This window comes from Sminthopsis crassicaudata, chromosome 6 (genome assembly GCF_048593235.1).
Source record: "Sminthopsis crassicaudata isolate SCR6 chromosome 6, ASM4859323v1, whole genome shotgun sequence".
Classification (NCBI taxonomy): Eukaryota; Metazoa; Chordata; class Mammalia; order Dasyuromorphia; family Dasyuridae; genus Sminthopsis; species Sminthopsis crassicaudata.
This window is the reverse complement of record NC_133622.1, coordinates 197,147,231-197,173,365: the sequence shown is the minus strand read 5'-3', so window position 1 is coordinate 197,173,365 and position 26,135 is coordinate 197,147,231. Positions and strand designations below refer to the sequence as shown.

The 26,135-nt window shown below is 40.4% G+C and overlaps 5 long non-coding RNA genes across 5 annotated transcripts; 3 read left to right on the top strand and 2 right to left on the bottom strand.

Annotated features, from left to right (window-relative positions):
• Positions 1–31: 31 nt before the first annotated feature.
• On the top strand, positions 32–4,356 carry LOC141546661 (uncharacterized). Its single transcript, XR_012483364.1, has 3 exons — positions 32–54; positions 3,001–3,108; positions 3,788–4,356. It is a non-coding gene; the product is annotated as an uncharacterized LOC141546661 (long non-coding RNA).
• Positions 2,206–6,075, bottom strand: LOC141546656 (uncharacterized). Its single transcript, XR_012483358.1, has 4 exons — positions 5,546–6,075; positions 5,219–5,342; positions 3,778–3,938; positions 2,206–2,522 (listed from the first exon to the last, which is right to left on the bottom strand). It is a non-coding gene; the product is annotated as an uncharacterized LOC141546656 (long non-coding RNA).
• A 73-nt stretch (positions 6,076–6,148) lies between these two features.
• Positions 6,149–10,481, top strand: LOC141546646 (uncharacterized). Its single transcript, XR_012483349.1, has 3 exons — positions 6,149–6,174; positions 9,120–9,227; positions 9,913–10,481. It is a non-coding gene; the product is annotated as an uncharacterized LOC141546646 (long non-coding RNA).
• Positions 8,326–12,207, bottom strand: LOC141546664 (uncharacterized). The gene is made up of 4 exons (XR_012483369.1): positions 11,672–12,207; positions 11,344–11,467; positions 9,903–10,063; positions 8,326–8,643 (listed from the first exon to the last, which is right to left on the bottom strand). It is a non-coding gene; the product is annotated as an uncharacterized LOC141546664 (long non-coding RNA).
• Positions 12,208–12,275: 68 nt separating this feature from the next.
• On the top strand, positions 12,276–16,602 carry LOC141546659 (uncharacterized). The gene is made up of 3 exons (XR_012483362.1): positions 12,276–12,301; positions 15,247–15,354; positions 16,034–16,602. It is a non-coding gene; the product is annotated as an uncharacterized LOC141546659 (long non-coding RNA).
• Positions 16,603–26,135: the final 9,533 nt, after the last annotated feature.

Here is a 26,135-nt window from a genome sequence, read left to right as displayed (position 1 = left end):
GTGTTCTCAGGCGTGTCACAATGGGCATGATACAATGAGGTCTCCATGGAGAAGGTAAGCAAAGGAAATTCTCATCAGATGAGGATAGTGCTCACCTGGTATGTGGGTTTTTTTTCTTTTTAAAAATTGTTTGAGGAAAGCTTTTTATTTACAAAACATATGAAGGGGTAAGTTTTTAACACTGACCCTTGCAAAACCTTCTCTTCCAACTTTTCCCCTCCTTCCTTCCACCTCTTCCCCTAGATGACAGGGAAGATGACAGGGGATTCACATGTTAAATATATGAAAATATATGCTTAATCCAATGTATGTAAAAATATTTATACAATTATCTTGCTTATGCATAGATTGTCTTCCTAGTTCTTTTTGTTGACATCATTTTCCCCAATAGAATATAAACTTTGCGGGCAAGACCATTTTGTTTTTACCTTTATGTCTCCAGGGTCTAGTGAAATATACGACCCCTAGTAAGTATGTAATATATGTTTGCTCCTTGTTTAATTGAGCTTTGCTGATTGAGTAGTCTAAGGAAGATGGATGAGGTGGGCTACCAGATGAATGATATGGTCACAAAGGACACAGGGACCAGAAACTGGGGACATGAGTAGAAGCACCAGCGGGAAAGGGAGCCAAGCCCACATATTGCTCTTGGGATGGAGCCTAGGGTTTGGCTGCAAAGCAGAAGGAGCTAGGGCCACGGTTAAGACCCCAGACCGCTTCATCCGGTACCTTTCATCATGTAGAATTTGGAAAACACCCCATTGAACGCTGCAGATCTAGAATCCCCTTGTTAATTAGGCCAGGGTTGTCTGTACAAGACAAGATCTGTTTCAATCTCGCCTCTATTTTGCTGACCTGTTGCCTCAGTTTCTTTAACTGAGAGAGTGGATATTAGCACCTACCTCCCAGTGATGTTCAGGAGAGAATATGTGTAAAGTGCTTAGCACAGTGCTTGGTACATAGGAGTTTAATAAATGCTTGTTTCCTTAATAAATATTGGTAAATCGGAAGTGATTCGAAGTGGAAAAATGGCAGAGCTACCAAGGAAAAACTCCAACAGTTCTTGCCCTCAAGAAGGTGGTTTTCTGTAGATGAGACCCTCCAAGCCCAAGCCCAGAAGTGGAAAGCCCAAGATGGAGGATGAGAAGGTGCTGTCAGAGAGCAATCCAGACCTCCTCCTCTTCCACCCCCTGGGAGGATTCCCAAGGCCAAGCTAAGGACTAGCTCTGGAAGCCGGCTTGACTGGCTTGTCCAGGGTCTTCTGGGGCCCTTCAGCCAATTAAGGCTGCATCCTGCTTGGGAGTTAGTTTGGTTTCATTTTCTTGCCAGAGCCTGTACATCAATTCCCAAGAGGTATTGTTCCAGCTTTATCAATCAGTGCAAACATCTTTTGTGGCTAACCTGACCTTTGCCACTATCTATGGAATCAAATCAGACGGGGTTTTCCCATCTCCAATCTTGCCGTCTCCAGAGCACCCATTTGCTTTTCTAGCACTCTTACTATCCCCCTTCTTCATCCAGGGGATTTAGGTTCCCAGCTTCTGAAGAAAGGTTAGATTTTCAGAAACAGAAGTTTGACATTTCAGTCATATAGATTATAATGAGCACAAGTCAGGCAGAAGAAACTTCAAAGGGGGAATGGGGGGCTCTAGCACAAGCCTGTGGGGACACCAATTATTTTCTGGCTCAGCCTTCCCCTAGAGCTGAGGGGAAGCACCTGGATGCAAATCTCTAAGCCAGTCCCTTGTCATTCTGAATTGCCCTTCTGGTGTAGAATGGCTGCTCTGCTCCTCCAGGAAGATCCAAAAGACTTCAGCAGGGCCAGTTCCGAGCTTCTCTGGAACTTCTCTGGCTAGAACACAACAGCCCTGCTGCTTGTTAACCCCCACTACCTCTTTGCTCCCAGATTTTCAGACTGTCCCCAGCCTCTGATGGCAAAGGGCCTGCTTACAGTTTTTTCACAATCTCAAAGAAGAACAAATCTGCCTCCCTCTCTTATTCCCAAACCCAGATAGGATAGCCAGCTTTACCCATCAGCAGTATGGGCTAGCTGCAAATAAGGGAAAAATGTTGTTTACCCAATAAGTTTGCCAACAAGTATTTCTTTAGGATTAACCAGCTGGCAAATATAATCATCAGATAGTAAAGAAGAAACTGGGAAATATCACTAATCATGTGGGAGCTGAAAGAATGACAACTTGAAACTTTTGGAAACAGAAAAAAAACATTTTTTATTTTTAAAAACACATCAAACTCAGAAACATCATCTCTCCCCTTCCCCCCACCAGTACAATAAACTCCAAAGTATAGATATCAAAACTCCCCAACAATCAAACTCAGAAACATCCTCTCTCCCCTTCCCCCCACCAGTGCAATAAACTCCAAAGTATAGATCAAAACTCCCCAACAACAATCTAAATCCCGTTTCAAGTAGATTTCCAAAGACATGTTTTCAATATCGCCAGAATCTGGTCACTCTGGCTTCAGTATCTCCTTTGCTTCAGTACTGGCTTATAGGTTGCCTGAAAAGATAAAAGGTGAAAGCATAAGTGAAAGATATGTGTCCATTTGATATACTGGAAAAACCATCCACGAACTGCAATATTTTGGGGGGGGGGTTGTATGTATATTTTAATCCAGCTATTCATTCTCTTCTGCCTATAAATCTCTTTTCTACTTCTAAATCCCTTTTTTTAATCTAAAAATCTCTTTTCTACCTATAAATGGCTTTTCTTCCTATAGAGCTGTTTGCTACCTATAAATCACTTTTCTTCCTATAAATCACTTTTCTACCTATAAACTTTTCTACTATAAATCTATCTTTTCACTTATCTATCCATCATTATCTTTTTAACTATGCATTAAGTGTATCTATTCAATCTATTTGTTTATCTTCTCTATCCCATTCATCCATCACCAGGAATCTATGTATCTAGTCTATCAGTCTATTAGTCCACTCATGCATTCTTCTATTCACATACTACTCCCTTTTCCTGTCAGGATCCAACTGGGTTGTTGGGAAGAGAACATCACCTTGAAGTCAGAAAACTTTGGGTGTTCTCCGGCATGTCACAATGAGCATCACACAATGAGGTCTCCATGGCCAAGGTAAGCAAGTCAACTGCTCATCTGATGAGGATTGTGCTCAGGCTTTATGCGCAAGTCTTCTTTTAACAATATTTTTTAGGAAACCTCTTTATTTAGAAAACATATGGACTTCCGGACAAAGGAGTAGTGGCAGTAGAAGGAGGTGGAGGCGTAGAAGAAGTAGGAGTAGTATGAGTAGTAACAGTAATAGGAAGAGGAATAAAAGTAGTGATAGAAGTAGTAAAAAGAGTAGTAATGATAAAAGTAATAGTAATGGTAGTAGTACTAATAATAATAGGAGTAGGAATAATAGTAGTAGAAGAAGTAGTAATAGCAACAGTAATAATGATAGGAATAGGAGTGACACTAGTAGGAGTAGGAGTAGCAGTAGCAGTAGGAGTAATAGTAATAGTAAAAGTGGTAGTAGAAATAATAGTAGTAGTGGTAGTAAAAGGAGTATTAATAGGAATAGGAGCAATGATAGTACTAGTAGCAGGAGGAAGAGATCTAGAAGGAATAATAACAATAATAAGAGTGGCAGTAATTGTAGTAGGTGGTGGAAGAGTAATAGTAGTAATCGTAGGAGTAATACTAATAGGAGTAGGAAGAGGAGTAATAGTAGAAATAGTAGTAATAATAATAGGCGTAAGAGTACAAGTAATAATAGTAGTAGTAAGAGAATTATCTGACCTTTACACAGTGCTTCACCATCTCCCGAATTCTATAGATCATCTCCTCAAATGCTACCCCTAAGGCTCAGACCAAGTCTTGTGGGAACAGCCAGACTCTCCCATCCTTGGGCCAGGGAGATGCATGTCCTGTTATTTCGGGTTCGGTACCTGTGTTCCAGGCTTCAGGGAAGAAACGAGATCTTTCAACATTTTGGCTTCTGATATTGTCACCCCACCAACCACAAAGAGGATCTGGAGTGGATGGTCACCGGGATGAGGGCGGCCCACCTCTAACAGTCACCACAACAAGGATGGGGTCAGCCCTCAGAAGGGAATGCCAGGTTAATGTTGCTACAAATGAACTATATAAAATCCAAGAGAAAATATGTGACTCATTAATGATCAAATACAGATCTTACATTAGGACACAATGTTGCTAGATTTTCACTGTGGAATCACAATTTTAGAACTGGAAATGTAGTTTCCTAGTGGTCATGGAGCTCAACTATCTCATTTAACATGTGAGGAAACTGAGGCTCAGGGAGTTTAAAGTGATAATATAAAGTCATGAAAGTAAGAAATAAACAGCAGAGCAAAATACCACTTGTTTAATGTTACTTTATTACAGTGTCTTTCCCCTACCCCATCCCACCACTTTTTTTTTTTAAGAGTAAATATGTTTAGTTATAGGTTAGAAGATTGGAGTATGGAAATATACACACACATATATGGACACCCATACACCCATATATAATGAACACTTAGAGGTAACACGATAGTATTAACAGGATCTGTTTGAATCTTGTCTCTGCCACTTACAACTTGTATGCGCTTGAACAATATATTAACTATACTAAACCTCCTTGTGTCTCAGTGACTTTCTTTGTAAAATATGGAAGTAGAAACCCTGAAATATTGCTGCCAGCTCAAAATCCACGATGCTGTGACTCTACTTGAAAACAAATAGTTCTCAGAGGCTTATCCTCTGTGGAGCAAACATGATTGTATCATTCCCAATTTACAGAGGAGGAAATTGAGGCAAACACAGATTAAGTGACTTGCCCAGAGTCCTACAGCTGGTGTTTGAAATCACTTGCTGATTCAAGGGAGGTCCAACAGTGTTATCCACTGAACCAGCCAGCTGCCTATAATTTTAGAAAAAGTCTTCATCTATATGTAATTGAATTTAACAAGCATTTATGAAACCTCTAATATGAGCAAGTCATCTTTTTTCTGGGAACCAGCCATAGGATGAGGAAAAAGAAAATAGTTTCCGAACTAAAAGAATTTGCTTTTGTTTGTTTGTTTGCTTTTAAGTGTAGGCTCTCTATTTCCCAGATTATTTGTACTTCTAGTTTATATATAGGGCTAGTCAGCAACCAGGCCCTACCTTGATCTCCTATTAACACTGACTGCAGGAGGGAAGCTGCAGGTACATTATCTCTATGTAGATGCTTTACCTTCATGAACAGGTTAAATCCCGTTTTAAGTCGATCCCGAGGCTTAAGATGCGTTCAATATCGCCAGCATCTGGTCACAACTGGTTCAGTATCTCCTCTGCTTCAGCAGTGGCTTATAGGATGCCTGAAAAGGTAAAATGTTACAGCATAAGTGAAAGATATGTGTCCAATTGATCTACTAGAATAACCATCCACAAAATGCAATTTTGGGGGGGCGTGGGGGAAGAGGGGAAGAAAGAGAAGTCAACAATTTCCCAAGCCAGATAGAAAGCAACCATTTTAGCTTCTATAATATTGAAGAATAAAATATAATAGTTTAATACTGACGTGAAGGCAGTCTCAATCTATGACAGTAGCCCTTGGTATCATGCTGATGAGGGCCCAAATGGATCTCTCTCTCCAGTAATTTATTTACTGATTTACCTAACCCTCCATTGACTCCTTCATTATCTATGTATAATTTAAGGCAGCTATTCATTCTCTTCTGCCTATAAATCTCTTTTCTACCTATAAATCTCGTTTCTTCTCCTAAATCACTTTTTTAACTATATATATCTCTTTTCTACCTATGTATCGCTTTTTTCATATAAATCTCTTTTCTAACTATAAATCACTTTTTTTTCCTATAAATATCTTTTCTACCTATAAACTTTTCTACTATAAATCTATCTTTTCACTTATCTACCGATCATTATCTATTTAACTATGCATCAAGTGTATCTATTGAATCTATTTGTTTACCCTATCTATCCCATCTATCTATCAGCACTTATCTATGTATCTAGTCTATTAGTCTATTTGTCCACTCATCTATTCTTCTATTCACATACTACTCCCTTGGCTGTCAGGATCCAACTGGGTTGTTGGGGAGAGAACATCCCCTTTAAGTCAGAAAACCTTGGGTGTTCTCAGGCGTGTCACAATGGGCATGACACAATGAGGTCTCCATGGAGAAGGTAAGCAAAGCAAATGCTCATCAGATGAGGGTAGTGCTCACCTGGTATGTGGGTTTTTTTTCTTTTTAAAAATTGTTTGAGGAAAGCTTTTTATTTACAAAACATATGAAGGGGTAAGTTTTTAACACTGACCCTTGCAAAACCTTCTCTTCCAACTTTTCCCCTCCTTCCTTCCACCTCTTCCCCTAGATGACAGGGAAGATGACAGGGGATTCACATGTTAAATATATGAAAATATATGCTTAATCCAATGTATGTAAAAATATTTATACAATTATCTTGCTTATGCATAGATTGTCTTCCTAGTTCTTTTTGTTGACATCATTTTCCCCAATAGAATATAAACTTTGCGGGCAAGACCATTTTGTTTTTACCTTTATGTCTCCAGGGTCTAGTGAAATATACGACCCCTAGTAAGTATGTAATATATGTTTGCTCCTTGTTTAATTGAGCTTTGCTGATTGAGTAGTCTAAGGAAGATGGATGAGGTGGGCTACCAGATGAATGATATGGTCACAAAGGACACAGGGACCAGAAACTGGGGACATGAGTAGAAGCACCAGCGGGAAAGGGAGCCAAGCCCACATATTGCTCTTGGGATGGAGCCTAGGGTTTGGCTGCAAAGCAGAAGGAGCTAGGGCCACGGTTAAGACCCCAGACCGCTTCATCCGGTACCTTTCATCATGTAGAATTTGGAAAACACCCCATTGAACGCTGCAGATCTAGAATCCCCTTGTTAATTAGGCCAGGGTTGTCTGTACAAGACAAGATCTGTTTCAATCTCGCCTCTATTTTGCTGACCTGTTGCCTCAGTTTCTTTAACTGAGAGAGTGGATATTAGCACCTACCTCCCAGTGATGTTCAGGAGAGAATATGTGTAAAGTGCTTAGCACAGTGCTTGGTACATAGGAGTTTAATAAATGCTTGTTTCCTTAATACATATTGGTAAATCGGAAGTGATTCGAAGTGGAAAAATGGCAGAGCTACCAAGGAAAAACTCCAACAGTTCTTGCCCTCAAGAAGGTGGTTTTCTGTAGATGAGACCCTCCAAGCCCAAGCCCAGAAGTGGAAAGCCCAAGATGGAGGATGAGAAGGTGCTGTCAGAGAGCAATCCAGACCTCCTCCTCTTCCACCCCCTGGGAGGATTCCCAAGGCCAAGCTAAGGACTAGCTCTGGAAGCCGGCTTGACTGGCTTGTCCAGGGTCTTCTGGGGCCCTTCAGCCAATTAAGGCTGCATCCTGCTTGGGAGTTAGTTTGGTTTCATTTTCTTGCCAGAGCCTGTACATCAATTCCCAAGAGGTATTGTTCCAGCTTTATCAATCAGTGCAAACATCTTTTGTGGCTAACCTGACGTTTGCCACTATCTATGGAATCAAATCAGACGGGGTTTTCCCATCTCCAATCTTGCCGTCTCCAGAGCACCCATTTGCTTTTCTAGCACTCTTACTATCCCCCTTCTTCATCCAGGGGATTTAGGTTCCCAGCTTCTGAAGAAAGGTTAGATTTTCAGAAACAGAAGTTTGACATTTCAGTCATATAGATTATAATGAGCACAAGTCAGGCAGAAGAAACTTCAAAGGGGGAATGGGGGGCTCTAGCACAAGCCTGTGGGGACACCAATTATTTTCTGGCTCAGCCTTCCCCTAGAGCTGAGGGGAAGCACCTGGATGCAAATCTCTAAGCCAGTCCCTTGTCATTCTGAATTGCCCTTCTGGTGTAGAATGGCTGCTCTGCTCCTCCAGGAAGATCCAAAAGACTTCAGCAGGGCCAGTTCCGAGCTTCTCTGGAACTTTTCTGGCTAGAACACAACAGCCCTGCTGCTTGTTAACCCCCACTACCTCTTTGCTCCCAGATTTTCAGACGGTCCCCAGCCTCTGATGGCAAAGGGCCTGCTTACAGTTTTTTCACAATCTCAAAGAAGAACAAATCTGCCTCCCTCTCTTATTCCCAAACCCAGATAGGATAGCCAGCTTTACCCATCAGCAGTATGGGCTAGCTGCAAATAAGGGAAAAATGTTGTTTACCCAATAAGTTTGCCAACAAGTATTTCTTTAGGATTAACCAGCTGGCAAATATAATCATCAGATAGTAAAGAAGAAACTGGGAAATATCACTAATCATGTGGGAGCTGAAAGAATGACAACTTGAAACTTTTGGAAACAGAAAAAAAAACATTTTTTATTTTTAAAAACACATCAAACTCAGAAACATCATCTCTCCCCTTCCCCCCACCAGTACAATAAACTCCAAAGTATAGATATCAAAACTCCCCAACAATCAAACTCAGAAACATCCTCTCTCCCCTTCCCCCCACCAGTGCAATAAACTCCAAAGTATAGATCAAAACTCCCCAACAACAATCTAAATCCCGTTTCAAGTAGATTTCCAAAGACATGTTTTCAATATCGCCAGAATCTGGTCACTCTGGCTTCAGTATCTCCTTTGCTTCAGTACTGGCTTATAGGTTGCCTGAAAAGATAAAATGTTAAAGCATAAGTGAAAGATATGTGTCCATTTGATATACTGGAAAAACCATCCACAAACTGCAATATTTTGGGTGGGGGTTGTATGTATATTTTAATCCAGCTATTCATTCTCTTCTGCCTATAAATCTCTTTTCTACTTCTAAATCCCTTTTTTTAATCTAAAAATCTCTTTTCTACCTATAAATGGCTTTTCTTCCTATAGAGCTGTTTGCTACCTATAAATCACTTTTCTTCCTATAAATCACTTTTCTACCTATAAACTTTTCTACTATAAATCTATCTTTTCACTTATCTATCCATCATTATCTTTTTAACTATGCATTAAGTGTATCTATTCAATCTATTTGTTTATCTTCTCTATCCCATTCATCCATCACCAGGAATCTATGTATCTAGTCTATCAGTCTATTAGTCCACTCATCCATTCTTCTATTCACATACTACTCCCTTTGCTGTCAGGATCCAACTGGGTTGTTGGGAAGAGAACATCACCTTGAAGTCAGAAAACTTTGGGTGTTCTCCGGCATGTCACAATGAGCATCACACAATGAGGTCTCCATGGCCAAGGTAAGCAAGTCAGCTGCTCATCTGATGAGGATTGTGCTCAGGCTTTATGCACAAGTCTTCTTTTAACAATATTTTTTAGGAAACCTCTTTATTTAGAAAACATATGGACTTCCGGACAAAGGAGTAGTGGCAGTAGTAGGAGGTGGAGGCGTAGAAGAAGTAGGAGTAGTATGAGTAGTAACAGTAATAGGAAGAGGAATAAAAGTAGTGATAGAAGTAGTAAAAAGAGTAGTAATGATAAAAGTAATAGTAATGGAAGTAGTATTAATAATAATAGGAGTAGGAATAATAGTAGTAGAAGAAGTAGTAATAGCAACAGTAATAATGATAGGAATAGGAGTGACACTAGTAGGAGTAGGAGTAGGAGTAGCAGTACTAGTAGGAGTAATAGAAATAGTAAAAGTGGTAGTAGAAATAATAGTAGTAGTGGTAGTAAAAGGAGTATTAATAGGAATAGGAGCAATGATAGTACTAGTAGCAGGAGGAAGAGATCTAGAAGTAATAATAACAATAATAAGAGTGGCAGTAATTGTAGTAGTTGGTGGAAGAGTAATAGTAGTAATCGTAGGAGTAATACTAATAGGAGTAGGAAGAGGAGTAATAGTAGAAATAGTAGTAATAATAATAGGCGTAAGAGTACAAGTAATAATAGTAGTAGTAAGAGAATTATCTGACCTTTACACAGTGCTTCACCATCTCCCGAATTCTATAGATCATCTCCTCAAATGCTACCCCTAAGGCTCAGACCAAGTCTTGTGGGAACAGCCAGACTCTCCCATCCTTGGGCCAGGGAGATGCATGTCCTGTTATTTCGGGTTCGGTACCTGTGTTCCAGGCTTCAGGGAAGAAACGAGATCTTTCAACATTTTGGCTTCTGATATTGTCACCCCACCAACCACAAAGAGGATCTGGAGTGGATGGTCACCGGGATGAGGGCGGCCCACCTCTAACAGTCACCACAACAAGGATGGGGTCAGCCCTCAGAAGGGAATGCCAGGTTAATGTTGCTACAAATGAACTATATAAAATCCAAGAGAAAATATATGACTCATTAATGATCAAATACAGATCTTACATTAGGACACAATGTTGCTAGATTTTCACTGTGGAATCACAATTTTAGAACTGGAAATGTAGTTTCCTAGTGGTCATGGAGCTCAACTATCTCATTTAACATGTGAGGAAACTGAGGCTCAGGGAGTTTAAAGTGATAATATAAAGTCATGAAAGTAAGAAATAAACAGCAGAGCAAAATACCACTTGTTTAATGTTACTTTATTACAGTGTCTTTCCCCTACCCCATCCCACCACTTTTTTTTTTTAAGAGTAAATATGTTTAGTTATAGGTTAGAAGATTGGAGTATGGAAATATACACACACATATATGGACACCCATACACCCATATATAATGAACACTTAGAGGTAACACGATAGTATTAACAGGATCTGTTTGAATCTTGTCTCTGCCACTTACAACTTGTATGCGCTTGAACAATATATTAACTATACTAAACCTCCTTGTGTCTCAGTGACTTTCTCTGTAAAATATGGAAGTAGAAACCCTGAAATATTGCTGCCAGCTCAAAATCCACGATGCTGTGACTCTACTTGAAAACAAATAGTTCTCAGAGGCTTATCCTCTGTGGAGCAAACATGATTGTATCATTCCCAATTTACAGAGGAGGAAATTGAGGCAAACACAGATTAAGTGACTTGCCCAGAGTCCTACAGCTGGTGTTTGAAATCAGTTGCTGATTCAAGGGAGGTCCAACAGTGTTATCCACTGAACCAGCCAGCTGCCTATAATTTTAGAAAAAGTCTTCATCTATATGTAATTGAATTTAACAAGCATTTATGAAACCTCTAATATGAGCAAGTCATCTTTTTTCTGGGAACCAGCCATAGGATGAGGAAAAAGAAAATAGTTTCCGAACTAAAAGAATTTGCTTTTGTTTGTTTGTTTGCTTTTAAGTGTAGGCTCTCTATTTCCCAGATTATTTGTACTTCTAGTTTATATATAGGGCTAGTCAGCAACCAGGCCCTACCTTGATCTCCTATTAACACTGACTGCAGGAGGGAAGCTGCAGGTACATTATCTCTATGTAGATGCTTTACCTTCATGAACAGGTTAAATCCCGTTTTAAGTCGATCCCGAGGCTTAAGATGCGTTCAATATCGCCAGCATCTGGTCACAACTGGTTCAGTATCTCCTCTGCTTCAGCAGTGCCTTATAGGATGCCTGAAAAGGTAAAATGTTACAGCATAAGTGAAAGATATGTGTCCAATTGATCTACTAGAATAACCATCCACAAAATGCAATTTTGGGGGGGGCGTGGGGGAAGAGGGGAAGAAAGAGAAGTCAACAATTTCCCAAGCTAGATAGAAAGCAACCATTTTAGCTTCTATAATATTGAAGAATAAAATATAATAGTTTAATACTGACGTGAAGGCAGTCTCAATCTATGACAGCAGCCCTTGGTATCATGCTGATGAGGGCCCAAATGGATCTCTCTCTCCAGTAATTTATTTACTGATTTACCTAACCCTATATTGACTCCTTCATTATCTATGTATAATTTAAGGCAGCTATTCATTCTCTTCTGCCTATAAATCTCTTTTCTACCTATAAATCTCGTTTCTTCTCCTAAATCACTTTTTTAACTATATATATCTCTTTTCTACCTATGTATCGCTTTTTTCATATAAATCTCTTTTCTAACTATAAATCACTTTTTTTTTCCTATAAATATCTTTTCTACCTATAAACTTTTCTACTATAAATCTATCTTTTCACTTATCTACCGATCATTATCTATTTAACTATGCATCAAGTGTATCTATTGAATCTATTTGTTTACCCTATCTATCCCATCTATCTATCAGCACTTATCTATGTATCTAGTCTATTAGTCTATTTGTCCACTCATCTATTCTTCTATTCACATACTACTCCCTTGGCTGTCAGGATCCAACTGGGTTGTTGGGGAGAGAACATCCCCTTTAAGTCAGAAAACCTTGGGTGTTCTCAGGCGTGTCACAATGGGCATGACACAATGAGGTCTCCATGGAGAAGGTAAGCAAAGCAAATGCTCATCAGATGAGGGTAGTGCTCACCTGGTATGTGGGTTTTTTTTCTTTTTAAAAATTGTTTGAGGAAAGCTTTTTATTTACAAAACATATGAAGGGGTAAGTTTTTAACACTGACCCTTGCAAAACCTTCTCTTCCAACTTTTCCCCTCCTTCCTTCCACCTCTTCCCCTAGATGACAGGGAAGATGACAGGGGATTCACATGTTAAATATATGAAAATATATGCTTAATCCAATGTATGTAAAAATATTTATACAATTATCTTGCTTATGCATAGATTGTCTTCCTAGTTCTTTTTGTTGACATCATTTTCCCCAATAGAATATAAACTTTGCGGGCAAGACCATTTTGTTTTTACCTTTATGTCTCCAGGGTCTAGTGAAATATACGACCCCTAGTAAGTATGTAATATATGTTTGCTCCTTGTTTAATTGAGCTTTGCTGATTGAGTAGTCTAAGGAAGATGGATGAGGTGGGCTACCAGATGAATGATATGGTCACAAAGGACACAGGGACCAGAAACTGGGGACATGAGTAGAAGCACCAGCGGGAAAGGGAGCCAAGCCCACATATTGCTCTTGGGATGGAGCCTAGGGTTTGGCTGCAAAGCAGAAGGAGCTAGGGCCACGGTTAAGACCCCAGACCGCTTCATCCGGTACCTTTCATCATGTAGAATTTGGAAAACACCCCATTGAACGCTGCAGATCTAGAATCCCCTTGTTAATTAGGCCAGGGTTGTCTGTACAAGACAAGATCTGTTTCAATCTCGCCTCTATTTTGCTGACCTGTTGCCTCAGTTTCTTTAACTGAGAGAGTGGATATTAGCACCTACCTCCCAGTGATGTTCAGGAGAGAATATGTGTAAAGTGCTTAGCACAGTGCTTGGTACATAGGAGTTTAATAAATGCTTGTTTCCTTAATAAATATTGGTAAATCGGAAGTGATTCGAAGTGGAAAAATGGCAGAGCTACCAAGGAAAAACTCCAACAGTTCTTGCCCTCAAGAAGGTGGTTTTCTGTAGATGAGACCCTCCAAGCCCAAGCCCAGAAGTGGAAAGCCCAAGATGGAGGATGAGAAGGTGCTGTCAGAGAGCAATCCAGACCTCCTCCTCTTCCACCCCCTGGGAGGATTCCCAAGGCCAAGCTAAGGACTAGCTCTGGAAGCCGGCTTGACTGGCTTGTCCAGGGTCTTCTGGGGCCCTTCAGCCAATTAAGGCTGCATCCTGCTTGGGAGTTAGTTTGGTTTCATTTTCTTGCCAGAGCCTGTACATCAATTCCCAAGAGGTATTGTTCCAGCTTTATCAATCAGTGCAAACATCTTTTGTGGCTAACCTGACGTTTGCCACTATCTATGGAATCAAATCAGACGGGGTTTTCCCATCTCCAATCTTGCCGTCTCCAGAGCACCCATTTGCTTTTCTAGCACTCTTACTATCCCCCTTCTTCATCCAGGGGATTTAGGTTCCCAGCTTCTGAAAAAAGGTTAGATTTTCAGAAACAGAAGTTTGACATTTCAGTCATATAGATTATAATGAGCACAAGTCAGGCAGAAGAAACTTCAAAGGGGGAATGGGGGGCTCTAGCACAAGCCTGTGGGGACACCAATTATTTTCTGGCTCAGCCTTCCCCTAGAGCTGAGGGGAAGCACCTGGATGCAAATCTCTAAGCCAGTCCCTTGTCATTCTGAATTGCCCTTCTGGTGTAGAATGGCTGCTCTGCTCCTCCAGGAAGATCCAAAAGACTTCAGCAGGGCCAGTTCCGAGCTTCTCTGGAACTTCTCTGGCTAGAACACAACAGCCCTGCTGCTTGTTAACCCCCACTACCTCTTTGCTCCCAGATTTTCAGACGGTCCCCAGCCTCTGATGGCAAAGGGCCTGCTTACAGTTTTTTCACAATCTCAAAGAAGAACAAATCTGCCTCCCTCTCTTATTCCCAAACCCAGATAGGATAGCCAGCTTTACCCATCAGCAGTATGGGCTAGCTGCAAATAAGGGAAAAATGTTGTTTACCCAATAAGTTTGCCAACAAGTATTTCTTTAGGATTAACCAGCTGGCAAATATAATCATCAGATAGTAAAGAAGAAACTGGGAAATATCACTAATCATGTGGGAGCTGAAAAAATGACAACTTGAAACTTTTGGAAACAGAAAAAAAACATTTTTTATTTTTAAAAACACATCAAACTCAGAAACATCATCTCTCCCCTTCCCCCCACCAGTACAATAAACTCCAAAGTATAGATATCAAAACTCCCCAACAATCAAACTCAGAAACATCCTCTCTCCCCTTCCCCCCACCAGTGCAATAAACTCCAAAGTATAGATCAAAACTCCCCAACAACAATCTAAATCCCGTTTCAAGTAGATTTCCAAAGACATGTTTTCAATATCGCCAGAATCTGGTCACTCTGGCTTCAGTATCTCCTTTGCTTCAGTACTGGCTTATAGGTTGCCTGAAAAGATAAAATGTTAAAGCATAAGTGAAAGATATGTGTCTATTTGATATACTGGAAAAACCATCCACAAACTGCAATATTTTGGGTGGGGGTTGTATGTATATTTTAATCCAGCTATTCATTCTCTTCTGCCTATAAATCTCTTTTCTACTTCTAAATCCCTTTTTTTAATCTAAATATCTCTTTTCTACCTATAAATGGCTTTTCTTCCTATAGAGCTGTTTGCTACCTATAAATCACTTTTCTTCCTATAAATCACTTTTCTACCTATAAACTTTTCTACTATAAATCTATCTTTTCACTTATCTATCCATCATTATCTTTTTAACTATGCATTAAGTGTATCTATTCAATCTATTTGTTTATCTTCTCTATCCCATTCATCCATCACCAGGAATCTATGTATCTAGTCTATCAGTCTATTAGTCCACTCATGCATTCTTCTATTCACATACTACTCCCTTTTCCTGTCAGGATCCAACTGGGTTGTTGGGAAGAGAACATCACCTTGAAGTCAGAAAACTTTGGGTGTTCTCCGGCATGTCACAATGAGCATCACACAATGAGGTCTCCATGGCCAAGGTAAGCAAGTCAACTGCTCATCTGATGAGGATTGTGCTCAGGCTTTATGCGCAAGTCTTCTTTTAACAATATTTTTTAGGAAACGTCTTTATTTAGAAAACATATGGACTTCCGGACAAAGGAGTAGTGGCAGTAGTAGGAGGTGGAGGCGTAGAAGAAGTAGGAGTAGTATGAGTAGTAACAGTAATAGGAAGAGGAATAAAAGTAGTGATAGAAGTAGTAAAAAGAGTAGTAATGATAAAAGTAATAGTATTGGTAGTAGTACTAATAATAATAGGAGTAGGAATAATAGTAGTAGAAGAAGTAGTAATAGCAACAGTAATAATGATAGGAATAGGAGTGACACTAGTAGGAGTAGGAGTAGCAGTAGCAGTAGGAGTAATAGTAATAGTAAAAGTGGTAGTAGAAATAATAGTAGTAGTGGTAGTAAAAGGAGTATTAATAGGAATAGGAGCAATGATAGTACTAGTAGCAGGAGGAAGAGATCTAGAAGGAATAATAACAATAATAAGAGTGGCAGTAATTGTAGTAGTTGGTGGAAGAGTAATAGTAGTAATCGTAGGAGTAATACTAATAGGAGTAGGAAGAGGAGTAATAGTAGAAATAGTAGTAATAATAATAGGGGTAAGAGTACAAGTAATAATAGTAGTAGTAAGAGAATTATCTGACCTTTACACAGTGCTTCACCATCTCCCGAATTCTATAGATCATCTCCTCAAATGCTACCCCTAAGGCTCAGACCAAGTCTTGTGGGAACAGCCAGACTCTCCCATCCTTGGGCCAGGGAGATGCATGTCCTGTTATTTCGGGTTCGGTACCTGTGTTCCAGGCTTCAGGGAAGAAACGAGATCTTTCAACATTTTGGCTTCTGATATTGTCACCCCACCAACCACAAAGAGGCTCTGGAGTGGATGGTCACCGGGATGAGGGCGGCCCACCTCTAACAGTCACCACAACAAGGATGGGGTCAGCCCTCAGAAGGGAATGCCAGGTTAATGTTGCTACAAATGAACTATATAAAATCCAAGAGAAAATATATGACTCATTAATGATCAAATACAGATCTTACATTAGGACACAATGTTGCTAGATTTTCACTGTGGAATCACAATTTTAGAACTGGAAATGTAGTTTCCTAGTGGTCATGGAGCTCAACTATCTCATTTAACATGTGAGGAAACTGAGGCTCAGGGAGTTTAAAGTGATAATATAAAGTCATGAAAGTAAGAAATAAACAGCAGAGCAAAATACCACTTGTTTAATGTTACTTTATTACAGTGTCTTTCCCCTACCCCATCCCACCACTTTTTTTTTTTAAGAGTAAATATGTTTAGTTATAGGTTAGAAGATTGGAGTATGGAAATATACACACACATATATGGACACCCATACACCCATATATAATGAACACTTAGAGGTAACACGATAGTATTAACAGGATCTGTTTGAATCTTGTCTCTGCCACTTACAACTTGTATGCGCTTGAACAATATATTAACTATACTAAACCTCCTTGTGTCTCAGTGACTTTCTTTGTAAAATATGGAAGTAGAAACCCTGAAATATTGCTGCCAGCTCAAAATCCACGATGCTGTGACTCTACTTGAAAACAAATAGTTCTCAGAGGCTTATCCTCTGTGGAGCAAACATGATTGTATCATTCCCAATTTACAGAGGAGGAAATTGAGGCAAACACAGATTAAGTGACTTGCCCAGAGTCCTACAGCTGGTGTTTGAAATCAGTTGCTGATTCAAGGGAGGTCCAACAGTGTTATCCACTGAACCAGCCAGCTGCCTATAATTTTAGAAAAAGTCTTCATCTATATGTAATTGAATTTAACAAGCATTTATGAAACCTCTAATATGAGCAAGTCATCTTTTTTCTGGGAACCAGCCATAGGATGAGGAAAAAGAAAATAGTTTCCGAACTAAAAGAATTTGCTTTTGTTTGTTTGTTTGCTTTTAAGTGTAGGCTCTCTATTTCCCAGATTATTTGTACTTCTAGTTTATATATAGGGCTAGTCAGCAACCAGGCCCTACCTTGATCTCCTATTAACACTGACTGCAGGAGGGAAGCTGCAGGTACATTATCTCTATGTAGATGCTTTACCTTCATGAACAGGTTAAATCCCGTTTTAAGTCGATCCCGAGGCTTAAGATGCGTTCAATATCGCCAGCATCTGGTCACAACTGGTTCAGTATCTCCTCTGCTTCAGCAGTGGCTTATAGGATGCCTGAAAAGGTAAAATGTTACAGCATAAGTGAAAGATATGTGTCCAATTGATCTACTAGAATAACCATCCACAAAATGCAATTTTTGGGGGGGCGTGGGGGAAGAGGGGAAGAAAGAGAAGTCAACAATTTCCCAAGCCAGATAGAAAGCAACCATTTTAGCTTCTATAATATTGAAGAATAAAATACTGACGTGAAGGCAGTCTCAATCTATGACAGCAGCCCTTGGTATCATGCTGATGAGGGCCCAAATGGATCTCTCTCTCCAGTAATTTATTTACTGATTTACCTAACCCTCCATTGACTCCTTCATTATCTATGTATAATTTAAGGCAGCTATTCATTCTCTTCTGCCTATAAATCTCTTTTCTACCCATAAATCTCGTTTCTTCTTCTAAATCACTTTTTTAGCTATATATCTCTTTTCTACCTATGTATCGCTTTTTTCATATAAATCTCTTTTCTAACTATAAATCATTTTTTTTCCTATAAATATCTTTTCTACCTATAAACTTTTCTACTATAAATCTATCTTTTCACTTATCTACCCATCATTATCTATTTAACTATGCATCGAGTGTATCTATTGGATCTATTTGTTTACCCTATCTATCCCATCTATCTATCAGCACTTATCTATGTATCTAGTCTATTAGTCTATTTGTCCACTCATCTATTCTTCTATTCACATACTACTCCCTTGGCTGTCAGGATCCAACTGGGTTGTTGGGGAGAGAACCTCACCTTTAAGTCAGAAAACCTTGGGTGTTCTCAGGCGTGTCACAATGGGCATGACACAATGAGGTCTCCATGGAGAAGGTAAGCAAAGCAAATGCTCATCAGATGAGGATAGTGCTCACCTGGTATTGTTAGGATTACTAGGTGAGAACTCACATTGTCTGGACAGTGACAAGGTGAGAATTCAGGTTGTCTGGACAATTACAAGGTGAGAACTCAGGTTTACTTGATAGAAGGAGCAAGCTCATTGGCTGAAGTGGTTCTTCCCAGAAGCCCTTGCATTATCCCACGCCCATTATCTGGGAGGATAAAGGAGGCAATAGTGGGCCTGGAAAGTCAGTCTGCCTGGAGAAGGATAAGAGCTGCAGGAGATTCAGAGCCAGGATTCAAGGAGAAGACTCTGCACTACATCTGGCTTGATGCAGCTCTCTGCAGGAAGGGAAGTCACTTCTCTGGACAAGAGTTAACAGCAACTCCCTGGAGACAACAGTTCACTACAGGAAGAAGAATCTGTCTGAGAGATTTGAGTAGACACAGCAGATCTCTTCCCAGAGAGCGATCCAGCAGCTTCTGGAGACGACAGCACGCTACATTTGGCGTCCACACGTGGGGCAAGGACTTTTGCTTATCCTGACAAGAGGAGCTAGACCAGACCTTCGCAATTTGGCACCCGAACAGGGACAGACACGGTCCTGATTCCAGTGGAAAAGCCTCCCATCCAGATCTCAGTCTCTCTGACCCAGAACTGTGAGTAATGAGGAAACTTTGTTAAAGATTAAGTGAGCGTGCTAATAGATAAATAAGGAACTTAACTTGTTAAGGGCTAAACCAGGAATCTCTTATAGCTGAAATGGGGCAGATGTTAGCTATATTCAATTCCTGGACCTCAGCCGACTCATCCCCAGCCCCAGAAGCAACCTCAGCTCCACCCCCATTCAGGAGTGGTACTATAGAGAGTATAATCAAGATAATTGAGGAGCAGAGTTTACTTGTAACATGGGTACAGATTGCTAAACTCTTGGCTGCATTAAGATGCACATCCCCTTGGTTCTTAGAGGAAGAAAAGATAGATGTAGATAAATGGAAGCTAGTGGGATTTGAAATGAAAGAATTTTATGCAAAAAATGGGCCTCGTTCAATTTCTGCAGAAGTATTTTATATCTACAACATAGTTCAATTAACCTTAAACTATCAAGCAAGTTGTTGGAGAAGGAAAAGTTTTAAAAAGGAACAGAGGAGGAAGTGTGAGGAAAAAAGGAAAGATCAAGATCTTGCCCTAGAGCAAGAGGATTTAAATGAGGAATTATGGTATGATTCTCTTGAAGAAGCTTCAACCCTGCCTAGAGAACAGATTATTGGCAGGCCCACATCCACCCCACCTTCAGAGGTGGAGGAAGAAGGAGGGGAAGAGGCAGAAACACAAACAGAATTGCCTGTGAAGCAGCCTAAGCCTATGACAACATTAGAAAAAGCATTGGTTAAAGCTAAGAGAGAAGGACAGGATATAAGTGATTTTATACATGCATATCCTGTGATTGAAGAGATTGACTCTGTAGGTAAAAAAAGGAGAAGATATGCACCTTTAGATTTGAATAAAATTAAGGATTTGAAAAAAGGTTGTACCCTTTATGGGGCTACATCAGCTTATGTTAAAATGTTACTAGATGGTTTGTCTTATGAAGTCCTAACCCCAAATGATTGGAAATCCATAGCAAGGACATGCCTGGAACCTGGAGAAAATTTATTATGGCTTGTGGAATTTCATGAATTATGTAAAATTCAAGACAGATGCAATTTGGAAATAGGAGTTAACACACAATTCACTTTTGAGCACTTGGCTGGTGAAGGTTGGTATGGAGAGAATTCAGAACAGATTAATTATACCATGACAATATATGAGCAAATTGCTAAGGCTGCAATAAAAGCTTGGGGTGTCCTTCCTGGACAGAAAGATCGTGGAGAGGCTTTCACTAAAATACAGCAAGGTCCCAATGAACCTTTTGCAGATTTTGTGGGACATTTGCAAACTGCTGTCAAAAGAACTATTGGAGAAAATTCAGCTACAGAAATAATGACCAGACATCTGGCTAAGGAAAATGCCAATGAGATTTGCAAAAGAATTATATGGGGATTAGACAAAGATGCTCCTTTAGAGGAGATCATAAGACGCTGTGCTACAGTGGGAACAAATGCTTTTTACACCCGGACAATGATGAACGTGGAAAGACAGGGTCCCTCCTGGCAAGGGCCTTCTAGAGAAACTCGGCGATGTTTTCAATGTGGAAAAATTGGGCATCTAAGAGCTCAGGGTAGATATGGAGATACAGTGAGAAGACAGGGTGAGAGAAGACCTAAAACTCCATGTCCAAAATGTCACAAGGGCCTCCACTGGGCCTCCGAATGTAGATTGACACAGGGAAATGACAGGTGGGGCCCAGCTTCAGCCCCCGAAGTGGGGCATGATGGCAGCCGAGGTTACATCCAGAGAATTTTAAGACATGATCAATCAGCCAAAAGGCAATCAGATGGAAGAAAGGGATTGAAATTAGGAAAAATAGACTTGTGTGCAGTAGAGACTACCGAGATACTCCCTGGAGAAGTGAAATCTGTTCCTGTTGAGCCTATGGATCCTTTGCCTCCAGGCACAGTAGGCTTGACCATTTCACCTTCTGAGAGTGCCTACAAAACAGTGTCCATCCATACACTGATGTGGGAGACTGGAGAACGTGTATCTAATATCCCAGTCACTAACACAGGCAGACAACGTGTGATTTATCAACCAGGAGAAGTAGTAGCATCAGGCATATTGTTACGTACCCCTAATAAGCAACCTCGTGATAGTCGCCTAGATTTTGACTCCAATGAACAAAATCCAGGAATATATTGGACAGCAGCTGTGACAGCTGACCGACCTATGCTTACTATTTATATAAACGGAATACCATTTGAAGGATCGGTAGACACGGGTGCAGATCGTACAGTTATTAGAGGTGCCAATTGGCCCGGTCACTGGCCAAAGATTAAAGCAGACATGTCTGCTATATGTCTGGGGTGGGAGGATCAATAGCCCCAGAAGTTAGTGCTAGGCCTTTGAGATAGGTATTTGAAGGAGAAACAGGAGCTTTTACTCCTTTTGTGGTTGAAAAAATCCCCATCAATCTGTGGGGAAGAGACATTTTACAGCAGATAGGATTACAAATAAGCACTTCAGCTTTTTAGGCAGGGCTGCTGTTGAAGGCCTACCTGCACTTTCACCAGTTCCTATTCAGTGGAAGACTGATTCACCAGTGTGGGTAGAACAGTGGCCCTTAAGAAGTGATAAAATTCAGGCCTTATTAGACATAGTGCAAGAACAACTTGACCAAGGACACTTGCGGCCTTCTCTAAGTCCTTGGAATTCCCCAGTATTTGTGGTGAAAAAGAAATCTGGAAAATGGAGGATGTTAACTGATCTAAGAAGAGTAAATGAACAGATGGAAACTATGGGAACTCTTCAGCCTGGACTTCCATCTCCTACTCAGTTGCCAAGAGAATGGCCTCTATGGGTTATAGACATTAAGGATTGTTTCTATTCTATCCCTCTAGATAAGGAGGGTATGAAAAGATGTGCTTTTTCAGTGCCTAGTGTTAATTTGGCCGAGCCTTATAAAAGATATGAATGGACAGTTTTGCCACAGGGAATGAAAAACAGCCCTACTATGTGCCAAATGTATGTTGCTGCTGCTCTTGCTCCAGTAAGAAAAGCCTTTCCAAAAGTAATATTGTTACATTATATGGATGATATTTTGGGATGTGCACCTGAGGAACAAATGTTAGAAGCATGTCTACAAAGGACCATGGAAACATTAAAGTACTACAAACTGCATATAGCTACAGAAAAAATTCAAAGACAGGCTCCTTTTCAATATTTAGGATATCAAGTATATCCTAAGACACTCACAGTACAAAAGCTTTCTTTAAGAACAGAGAAGTTGAACACCTTAAATGACTTTCAAAAATCAATAGGAGATATCCAATGGATGCGTCCAGTGTTAGGCTTAACTACCAATCAACTACAACCTCTATGTGACATTTTAAGGGGAGACAGTGCTTTAAATTCACCACGCCAGCTTACAAAAGAAGCACAAAATGTGGTTGAAAGAGTCACTCAAAAACCCTTGGAAATATCAGTTTTTGCTACAAAAGAGGCACCCACAGCAGTCCTTCATCAAGGAGACAGAGTGATTGAGTGGATGAACCTCCCAGCACAACCAGAACAAAGCCTTACACCTTACCCAGTGCTTGTGGCTAGGATTTTATTAAAGGCTATTAAGAGAGTAACACAATTATCTGGAATAAGTCCTGAAAAAATATACACATTCTATACTAACGCACAAATTAATGTATGCTGTGAGACCATCCCAGAATGGCAAATTTTATTGGCCACCGCTCCAAATTTTGCACATGGATCTCCATTAAAGATAACCCGGCTACTACATAATTGGCTATGGATCTTTGAAGAAAAGGTTTCCAAGGTTCCTCTTAAAGGACCAACAATCTTTACAGACGCCTCCAAAGAAAATATTTGTGCTGTATACTCTCATGATTTAACCATAAAGAGAGTAATCAGGACTCCTTTTCAATCCACTCAACAGAATGAATTATTTGCTATCATGCTAGCTCTTACTTATTACCCAGGAGACGTAAATATAATTACTGATTCAGCTTATTCTGTAGGTGTAGTACAAAGAATTGCCACAGCCCAAATAAAATTTGCAGCCTCTAATATTTATCAGCTCTTTAAGGAACTTCAAGAGCAAGTGAGAAAACATCCAGGCAAGATTTATATCTTGCATGTCCACTCACATAGTGGACTTCCAGGTCCCATTTTTGTTGGAAATTCAAAGGCAGATAGCCTTCTAACGATGTTAGCCAGTAGTCCTTTATTTCAGGAAGCACAAGAATCTCATTCTAAATATCATCAGGCTGCTCGAGCTTTACGTTTACAATTTGGAATCACAAGAGAGGAAGCTAGGAGCATAGTAAAAAGCTGTACAGCTTGTCTTCCTTGCCATGCTCCTACACTCCCTCCAGTGAAGAATCCTCGTGGTTTGAGACCCAATGAAATCTGGCAAATGGATGTGACCCATTATAAATCTTTTGGTCGTCTATCTTTTATCCATGTCGTGGTAGACACCTTTTCAGGATTCACATTTGCAGTGCCAGCAGCAAAAGAGACAGCCCGAGTGGTCACTGAATTCCTTATACAAGCATTTGCAATTATGGGTGTGCCACAAGCAATAAAAACAGACAATGGACCTGCATATACGTCCAAACATTTTACACACTTTTGTGCACAGTATAAGATTTTACATACCACGGGCATACCCTTTAATCCTCAAGGGCAGGCAATAGTAGAGAGAAGAAACAGAGATATTAAGACACTCCTCCAAAAACAAAAGAAAGGGGGAGCCACAGGTAACCCTAGAGAACTTCTAAATTTAGTTCTCTATACCATTAATTTTCTAATTTTTGACAAAGATGCACTGGCTCCGGCAGACAGGTTTTATAACCCACCAGAAGGGCAGTGTCCAGTGCGAGCAGCTCCACTGTCCTTAGATAATCGCCAGGTGATGTGGAGAGATCCAGAAAGTGGTGAATGGAAGGGACCAGGTAGGTTAACTGCCTGGGGGAGAGGGTTTGCTTGTATTTCTTCAGCAGGAGAAGGAATCAGATGGGTGCCAACGAGTCATATTCGCCTTGTCCATCAGAGAGAGACAGAAAAAGAGAAAGACCTCAAAATAAAGGAGAAGATCTAAGAAACATCTTACACCGAAAGAGCATGGCTAATAAAAAGACTGTTAAAGAAGTTTAAAACCAGCAGGAATCATTGGACTTCCTCACACAAGATGAGACTAATGGACAATGGATTTATGGACATTTATAAATTTTCAATTTATGATTATTTGATTATGTTATATACTTCTAGCATGTGTTATGTTACTATGTTACTATGTGCTTATGTAATTTATGTAATTATCTGTAATACTTCCTATATTGATGGCTTTAGGTTTCAAGGTCATGACTGTCCTATGTTCTAAATCAAAAGAAAGGGGGAGATGTTAGGATTACTAGGTGAGAACTCACGTTGTCTGGACAGTGACAAGGTGAGAATTCAGGTTGTCTAGACAATTACAAGGTGAGAACTCAGGATGCTTTGATAGAAGGAGCAAACTCATTGGCTAAAGTGGTTCTTCCCAGAAGCCCTTGCATTATGCCACGCCCTTTCTCTGGGAGGATAAAAGAGGCAACAGTGGGCCTGGAAAGTCAGTATGCCTGGAGAAGGATAAGAGCTGGAAGAGATTCAGAGCCAGGATTCAAGGAGAAGACTCTGCACTAAGTCTGGCTTGATGCAGCTCTCTGCAGGAAGGGGAGTCACTTCTCTGGACAAGAGTTAACAGCAACTACCTGGAGACAACAGTTCACTACAGGAAGAAGAATCTGTCTGAGAGATGTGAGTAGACACAGCAGATCTCTTCCCAGAGAGTGATCCAGCAGCTTCTGGAGACGACAACACGCTACATGGTATTATGGAGTTTTTTCTTTTAAAAAATTATTTGAGGAAAGCTTTTTATTTACAAAACATATGAAGGGGTAAGTTTTTAACACTGACCCTTGCAAAACCTTCTCTTCCAACTTTTCCCCTCTTTCCTTCCACCTCTTCCCCTAGATGACAGGTAATTACATGTTAAATATGTGAAAATATATGCTTAATCCAATGTATGTAAAAATATTTGTACAATTATCTTGCTTATGCATAGATTTTCTTCCTAGTTCTTTTTGTTGACATCATTTTCCCCAATAGAATATAAACTTTGCGGGCAAGACCATTTTGTTTTTACCTTTATGTCTCCAGGGTCTAGTGAAATACATGACCCCTAGTAAGTATGTAATGTATGTTTGCTCCTTGTTTAATTGAGCTTTGCTGATTGAGTAGTCTAAGGAAGATGGATGAGGTGAGCTACCAGATGAATGATATGGTCACAAAAGACACAGGGACCAGAAACTGGGGACATGAGTAGAAGCACCAGCGGGAAAGGGAGCCAAGCCCACATATTGCTCTTGGGATGGAGCCTAGGGTTTGGCTGCAAAGCAGAAGGAGCTAGGGCCACGGTTAAGGCCCCAGACCGCTTCATCAGGTACCTTTCATCATGTAGAATTTGGAAAACACCCCATGGAACGCTGCAGATCTAGAATCCCCTTGTTAATTAGGCCAGGGTTGTCTGTACAAGACAAGATCTGTTTCAATCTCGCCTCTATTTTGCTGACCTGTTACCTCAGTTAGCACCTACCTCCCAGTGATGTTCAGGAGAGAATATGTGTAAAGTGCTTAGCACAGTGCTTAGTACAAAAGAGTTTAATAAATGCTTGTTTCCTTAATAAATATTGGTAAATCGGAAGTGATTCGAAGTGGAAAAATGGCAGAGCTACCAAGGAAAAACTCCAACAGTTCTTGCCCTCAAGAAGGTGGTTTTCTGTAGATGAGACCCTCCAAGCCCAAGCCCAGAAGTGGAAAGCCCAAGATGGAGGATGAGAAGGTGCTGTCAGAGAGCAATCCAGACCTCCTCCTCTTCCACCCCCTGGGAGGATTCCCAAGGCCAAGCTAAGGACTAGCTCTGGAAGCCGACTTGACTGGCTTGTCCAGGGTCTTCTGGGGTCCTTCAGCCAATTAAGGCTGCATCCTGCTTGGGAGTTAGTTTGGTTTCATTTTCTTGCCAGGGCCTGTACATCAATTCCCAAGAGGTATTGTTCCAGCTTTATCAATCAGTGCA